The sequence below is a fragment of the Polyodon spathula genome, chromosome 4, assembly GCF_017654505.1.
Source record: "Polyodon spathula isolate WHYD16114869_AA chromosome 4, ASM1765450v1, whole genome shotgun sequence".
Taxonomy (NCBI): domain Eukaryota; kingdom Metazoa; phylum Chordata; class Actinopteri; order Acipenseriformes; family Polyodontidae; genus Polyodon; species Polyodon spathula.
The window spans coordinates 16,994,615-17,002,745 of NC_054537.1; the positions used below are offsets into that span (position 1 = coordinate 16,994,615).

Below are 8,131 nucleotides of genomic sequence, written 5' to 3' on the forward strand. Positions count from 1 at the left end.
AGGCTCTAGTAGCTCTGGCTGTTATTCAAATTTGTTAACCCTACAATACTGTGAAGAATGACAGCGTATATCTTAAATATTGAAACAGTAATGAGCGTGCGACGACACACAGCCCCAGGGGATCCGCCTGGGAGATTTCACACGCAGACAAAGTAACCTTTTTGCATTAAAAAAAAAAAAAAAAAAAGGAAATAATTCATAAGCGGCAGTTTTTTACTCTGGTAATTTATGTATGTGTATATATAATAATGTATGGATTATATGTGTGCATTTATCCCATTTTAAAGTACATGTATGTTTTGACGGGATATAGTTATATATTTGGGATGTCTATTGTTGTATTGTGTTGGGATTCATATTTAAAATTGGATTTACATTTTTGTAAAAATGTCTGAATCCTAAATGAAGTATATTTAAACTTCTACCACTGCTCCCCCACTACCTGCACCCACATTAATAAGGGACACAGTCTCATAAAGCCATGGTCCTACAATAAAAAAATACATTTCTGTCATTCAAAAAATGTTGTGTTCTGATTAACTTTTCAGTTCATTTGTATACCTTCCTGAATATCTGTGTCCCACAACATTAGACGAAGCTCCTGAAAGTTTCTCCTTTACTTTTTCTGTCGCCGGCAGGATATGAGGAATGAGCGCAGTCCTGGTCACTGTAAACCCTTGTTTTGAGTATGCAGGTTAATTTACTGATGATGTATGATTGATGATGATTTTTTTTATGTATACCTGGTGTAACAGAATGTGTTCTTTCCTGGTTTAACACTTCTGGGTCTACAGGTCAGGAAGACAATGAAGATCCAATTTTGACTACTGAACTGGCTAAATACAGTTATAGGCACAGTTCACAATTTTTGTAGCACTGTGAAATAATAATAATACCACTATGACTACTACTCGACCAGCGAGCTCTAAATGGAGTGCCCTGGAGCATTCCCTTTGTTTGTTTGTTTTTTTATAAATGAATATTTAATTTCGTCCTTTTTAAATGTTTTTTTTTTTGTTTAAATTTAATTAAACATCCATCCTTGTTAGCATCCTTTATTTCCAGGTGCTAAAAAGAGCCACCTATCTAATGGCACACTTTGTATTATTAGTCTAAGATTAACATGTTGTGCATCTGAACTTCAGTCTAGCCTGGAACTCGGCAGGACTGATAGAAACAGCCCGGTGCAGTGCTAAAGTGTACATGCATTTCATTTTGAAAAAAAACAAACAAAAAAAAAAAAAAACAGCTAAAAGCAAAAATACATGAGCAAACTGCATATCTAGGACATAACAACTTACACAATAAGATCACAAAGGACAGAAACATACACAGTGGCTTGAAACAAGTGAAAGTCTAAAACAAATACAAAGAGAAAACAGTGTACAGTACCACACTTTAGTATTTAGTATTTTTGGTATACTATTACAATGTATTTCTTAACTAATCAGTGTATAAACTTGAGAAAGTAATACTACATAGTTTACTATATACTTCCACCACAATTCTATTTTACAGTAATAATAATAATACTACTACTGTGGCAGGCTGGCGAGTGGATAGAGGCCCAGAGACGGTCTGTAGTTCAAAAAAATAATTATTTTATTATAAATACACAAAAATAAAAGGGCACAAGGGCCAAAACAAAGCGATTTAAACACAAAAAGAAAGGCAAAAAGCAAAACTAACAAAAATAACAATTTCCAGGCTGGGCAATGCCTTCACTGGATTTATCAAAATTCAGAACTCACACACCAAAACCCACCAACCTGCTTCCTCAGCTCCCTCCTCTCAACTGAGAAGCAGAGGCCTCCTTTTATGTCAGGTGGCTGGGTGCTGATTGATCGTTAATTAACCTAATCAACCCCAGCCACCTGAACATAATAAACCCAGGCAGGTAGGGGAAATTAACCCCATCCCTGCCAATTTAAAAAGGGCAGAGCTTTGCTCTGCCACAACTACTACGACTAATAATAATAATAATAATAATAATAATAATAATAATAATAATAATAATAATAAAAGCTGCTCTCCTCACTGCTCTATATGGATGATTTAAATGAAATGAAAACAAATAACATTTATCCAATCAGGTCGATACATTGAAGTCTAAAAACAGTGGATGGCTCTGTTAAAAAGTTAGTAAAACAGTTACATTTTAATATTTAAACTAAACACACTGTCTTTTGTAACTGTACGGCTGCTGCAATCGAAGCAGTGTATTAAACAACATAAGAGGTCTTGCATTTATGTTACTAATACCAGGTAAGCTGATTTTTTGTGTTCGGCAGTGATTTTTTAGAACAAAAGCCAGAATTGCTGTTTCATGCGTGCTGAATTTGTATTAAAACTGCCCAAATTCACTGCTCAAACAAAATACATTTTGCATTTGCACACACCAACGATTGTCAGTAAATCTAGCCCCTACGGACAGTAGGACAATACAGACCAATGGTTTGTATTATTATGTGATATCTTTACATATAATCTGTATAATTGGTTACAGCCAGGATGCTTTGCTTAAATGCTAAATTTCAAAATCTATTAACACAGACACAAATGTGGTAGCCCAGGGCGACTGCTTTACTATTAATTCCATCTCTTGTGTCCAGCCCACTATTTACTTGCTTTTATTTGTTTCATTAAAATTGGCAGGTGCATGCGATTCATGGCCCAACTAATGAACGGCTCATAATGCCCTACTTGTGGATGAAGTAACAAGCTGTCCAATTGAATTGGTTACAGCCCTGCTTCAACAGTGACCTACTGTTAACCTACTGGGTCAGTTGCAGCATACCAGTGATTTAGTCCATATCAAGTAGGCAAAATGCGAACTAGAAAATCTTGCATATCTCTACTAACTTAACCCTGATTGCAGTGTACCAGACAGATGAGCCTGGTAATTGGCTTAATTGATCAGAACAACTGGAACAAGTTAGACTGATAATGGGGACAAACTTACAGCTACGGCCAAAAGTTTTTCATCACCCTGTAGAATGAACACATTTTGTTTCATAAAGTCAAATGAAACCTGCTAAATAATGTTATGTTAATATATTAAATTATATACCACTTTGTAGTTTTCCATATAGTTAACAAAAAATAAATAAACATATTTAAGCAAAAATAAATGTCATGTCTTTTTTGTGCACATTTCAAACTGGCGGATCTGACTGTACTTGCATTTAAGCTGCTGACACTGCTGCATAGCACAGAAATGTTTAACTGCGTGATAATGGACCATTAGTTGTTTATAGGTTAAAGCATAGTAACCGAAATTGTATTGTGTTAAACTGGAAATGGCATCAAAGGTACAGGATTAAAATTTTTATTTAAAATATATGGCCTATGCAGACTGTGCAAGACTTTATTCTCATGGATCTGACTGCCTAAATGTGACGGACATAAGAAATGTACAGAATAAAGTTTTGAGATGTACTTGTCATTTCAGAGGTAGTTTTAAGCAGTAAATGCTTAGGACAAACAAGTGTACTAAGTTAGCCTTATCCTTCCTAGTACTAAGTTAATTCACTTGAGCAGGATCATCATGAATCTGACTTGGTACGATGCTGCAATCAGGATCTTGTTTAGTCTGGTTTAGCAGATGATCTACCTGTGATGATTAGCTTCTGGTACGCTGCAATCAGGATTAGCGGGTGTGCTAACTTTAGTCCAAGCAAGTGGACTAAACCTGTTTAATCCACTAGTTAGACACATCAAGTGGACTAAACCTGCTTAATCCACTAGTTAGACACATCAAGTGAACGCTGCAATTCACCCACTGTGTTTATGATTTTGAATGCAATGTTTTTACTTAGTTTAAAAAAGGCAATTCCAAATAAACTCTCCGTGAAGGAAGGACTATACATAATGTAAACGGACAAATAAAAATATCTCCACATATTAAAAGTCCAAATAAAATGGACTTCTACACAGTAATCATTTCATTGCTATTTTTGTAGCCGGGTGTCAACCATAATAATATTGTACCAAACAATTAAAGAATACATTTGCCGAGTGGATATGCAGAAAATCACGAAATCTGATTAATTTGTAATATGCTCCCCTTTAGGCACACAATAGTGGCCACAGCTTTGGGAATACGTTTGTTTGTTGGTTTTTTCTGTCAAAAGGCCTATGGGTAAATTGATTTGAAAGAGCTAATAAAAGTGCTGAACCTGCTGACATTTCATAAAACAAATTAAGGATCTAAGGGCTTTACCTCAAGTTAGCATTCACCTACATTTTATTAGAACCATCTCTGCATAATACAATCGTTAGGGGCAAAATTAATAATCTAATACAATACTATTTTAAATTAACCAAGATTGATCAAAACGAAAACATCCAACAACGGCTGTAGTGCATGGAGCTGAAGGGAAAAAGTATTTGGAACAATGTGTTTGCACCATTTTGTCTCTATCTATTATTCACTTCATTACTTCTCACTGGGATAGGAAAATGCCAGATCAACAAGGTAGATTTCATTTTCTTCAACTTGTTGCGAAAAGCTACATTTTTCTATTTATAGTTTATCATTCCAATTCTAACTTACAAACAGCATTGCCCAAAAGGAAGAACAAAAAATGTTGCCAGCATTTGTATATGATTTATCCAGAACAGTTTATCTCCCTCACAATTTTAAAATTGTCCAGTGAGACTGTTTGTTTATAGCCTTTCAATGGAAAGGTGTTGCACAGCAAAAAACATCGAGGGATTCAAAGGCAGGATTTCAAGGGCTCCACATTTTCAGTGTTAACCTCTCTTATTAGGTGTTGTCCAAGGATTTTGCAAAACACTGAAAATACAAAGTTGGCATATCAAATGATTATTGGACTTTTAGCTCTTAAAAAATATTACCTGTGATACCTGCTGAGAAAGAATACATTAAAACTTAAATCAGGAAATACCTATCAGACAAACCTATGTGGAAATGAAAATAAAAGGTTTTAGAGCAATGTGTTAAAAATAACACTGAGTTTTTTAAATTGAATTTCTTAACTGTGTTACAACTACTATTACTTTACATGCCTGCTTGGATTTTTAAATCTCTATCCAAAACTGCTTCGTGTCTGGATCCACTCATGCATCACCGCTATCAGTTAAAAAACGTCTCATCCCCTTTGTTTGCAGTTAGCTCTTTAAAACCCTGTGACAAAGGTCAATTATTAAAAACTGGACCGTCAACAGCATTATTATGATCCCTCCTTTATCTACACATTTGCTTCCTACATTCCCATTAGCACCTTGTGGCAATGTTCTGCCATGACCAAGTAAACACGGTCTATTAAAAACACCAGGAAAAGTAGATTTATCGAGCTAGAAAAGGGTTCAGAGAAATATGTATCACCTGAGGAGGTCTGTCTTTTCCAAAAGACTTGCGAACTGGAGGTACAGTCATATGCCAGTGTAAGTGTCTCTCCCTGGTCTTTACTGTTCCAAGAGAGGGATTTGGGTATACTGAAATATACAGCTAAAGGTTTTGTATCAGCCTATATACTTATTTAATTCTGTTTCATAAAGTTGAATGAAACCTGCTGAACAATGTTACATTAAGAAGACATTGTCTTAAAGGGTCTTAAAGCTAAATGTTGCCTACTAAAATAAGTCTGCCAACTTAAAATCAATAATGCATTGTTTTGATTGAATAGACTTGTAACATCACAAAGTATAATTTTATAGGGGGTTACATCAGTTCCACCCAACAAAGAATCAGCATTTTTTATTAGAAAGTCCAAACTCTTATACTACATAACTTATAGTGATAGATAGTTCAGATGAGGCACTTTTATATGACATAGGAAGTCAAGAGAGACAAAGCTTATGTTCCATGTTGCAGAAAAAAACTAAGCCAGCACTGCAAAAACAGTGAATTATGCTGTCTTCTATAGAGACATGCTTTTAAAATATTTATAAGGGAATTAATACCTTTTTGTTACATGCATAGCAACAACTTTTGGAAATAATATGTGTAAATGTATTTTATTTAACTGTGCCATTAATAATATATTTCTAATTGGATGTGAGAGTGTGCAATACAGTCTCTCTGCATTTGTTTCATTATGAAAGAAATCCAAAGTCACTTTGCTTGGCTTTGCAATAACAGGTAATGTTAATAAATAAATAAATAAATAAATAAATAAATAAATAAATTAAAAAATCGATAATAAATAAATGCATAAGCACATTTCCCAAGGACCTCTCTTAATATTATTTACAAAATTAAAAAAGAACAAAGAAATGTCCAGGGAGTTTACATCCATTACATTACGTATGACTTAATTGTATATGTGAAAGTGCATAATCTGTTTATTGAAATTGAAATCTTTTGAAAGGGGTTGTCCCTGAAGACTGGCACAATAAGCATTCTCTGCAATAACACAGGCAATGTAATGTGAAAGCTATTTGCATCAGCTTTTCAAGGCTTCTATTTTCGTAGTTGAGTTATGCATTTTTTACATGGTGTCCAATGCTCCTGATGCTGCTCAGAACAACAGCATTTGATTTGTGACTACCTTACAGGACCAGGCGGCTTTGGGAGTACAAAAGTGCACTGTCTGTGTGAATTGCGAATCAATTAAGTAATGTCATGAGAGATATTTTCAGGGTCATTAAGCTTGGACTGTATTGTATATGAGAGTTGATACAGTTTTAATGTGTTCAGCAGATAGCCTTGGGACACCCCTGAAAAGTTTATAGTGGGCACGTTGGTAAATTCAATTTGATTTATAAATTCGGACCTTCATCTCTGCGTCTTATCCAGTTACATGTATACGTGTAACTGGTGGAGGCTAGGTGAGTAGTAACTGTGCTCATGGATTAGATCTATTTGGAAGAGTGTTTTAAGAGCTTTTTATCTCTTATCACGTCCCACCACAGGGGTCAGCAATGCAACACTGTCTGTTAGCACTAAAGCTTTCTAAAGATAAGTTATAACTGTGCTATTCTGGCACATTGTGCTTTTTTCTCCATTATTAAAAGTGGATTTACTGGCTCAGTGACGGCAGTCCGGTTTTGTGCCATTTCCATACACTTTAGCCAATTCGTAAAACGGTTTGATAACAGGAAATGGCTTTTATCAGCATCAAAATGATCCAATCCTCCAAGCTGTTTCGCATTTACAAATGGTGCAGAAAGTGTGTACTCATGTGTACTGTGTAGGGGTTTGCTGTATCATCCACGGTCTGTGCTGAAGGCATTTTGTTTATGAAAACATAATATTGCTACAGTGTGAAAGGCTGTTCTATGTAGAACACAATATATGGTTCCTGAACAATAACTTGCTGTAAAAAGGTAGCGTGCATTATCATCAGGAGAATCAAGAAAGCAGATTTGGTTTTGTTAACTGGCGTTCAAATACTAAGCCATTGGGACATTTTTCAGACACACTAATAATGCAGCAGTCTGGGGCCCCTTCAATCATAATGGCTTCTAAATATCTACTCTTCAGAAAATGAAAGAGAATGAAAGGATTACTCGATACCAAGGCTTGACACCAGTAAAGGTTTATCCATCCAAAGGTCAGGGAGATTTTCCTTAGTGCTATGAAAATGTCATATCTATATTGGGTTCCAACAACAACCAGAACACATCATTTGGTTACAACTAACTTGTTCACTTTTTCAATTACAAAGTATGTAAATCACAGAGGTTCATGCCACAAACTAAATCATTTTGATAGCCAAGGTATTATCTGAGGTTGCTCCTTTCATATTAGATGTATTTATTTTAGCTTTGTTTTGACCGAGTCCAAAGCGTTGCTTTGTTTGCATAACCAAATCAGATACACCAGTGATACATTATAGGATTTATGTCTACAGAAGTTTGTGAAATTATGAGCAAAAATGTAACCCACTGAAGCAATATTTTGAATCTGCTATGAATGTATATTAGGATACAGTGCAGATAGTCCCTGCGCAGCAACTTACATACTCTCTGTGCAGCTGCTATTGTCTATTTAAAAAAAAAAAAAAGCAATAACACATGAACTTCATCCTTCAACAATCTTAAAATGAAAACTGCAATTCAATTGACCACCATAAGTCTTTCACCAATTGCCAAAATGTGTAACATTGTGTACTGGTTTGTGTAAGCATTGGGAATGCTCTATTTTAATGTTTTGTTTAATCAA

The 8,131-nt window shown here is 35.1% G+C and overlaps 1 protein-coding gene across 1 annotated transcript in view; it reads right to left on the reverse strand.

Moving 5' to 3' along the window:
* The window catches only part of LOC121313804 (POU domain, class 6, transcription factor 2-like), a 117,070-nt gene that overhangs the window by 90,259 nt on the left and 18,680 nt on the right, over positions 1 to 8,131 (reverse strand). The window lies entirely within an intron of this gene.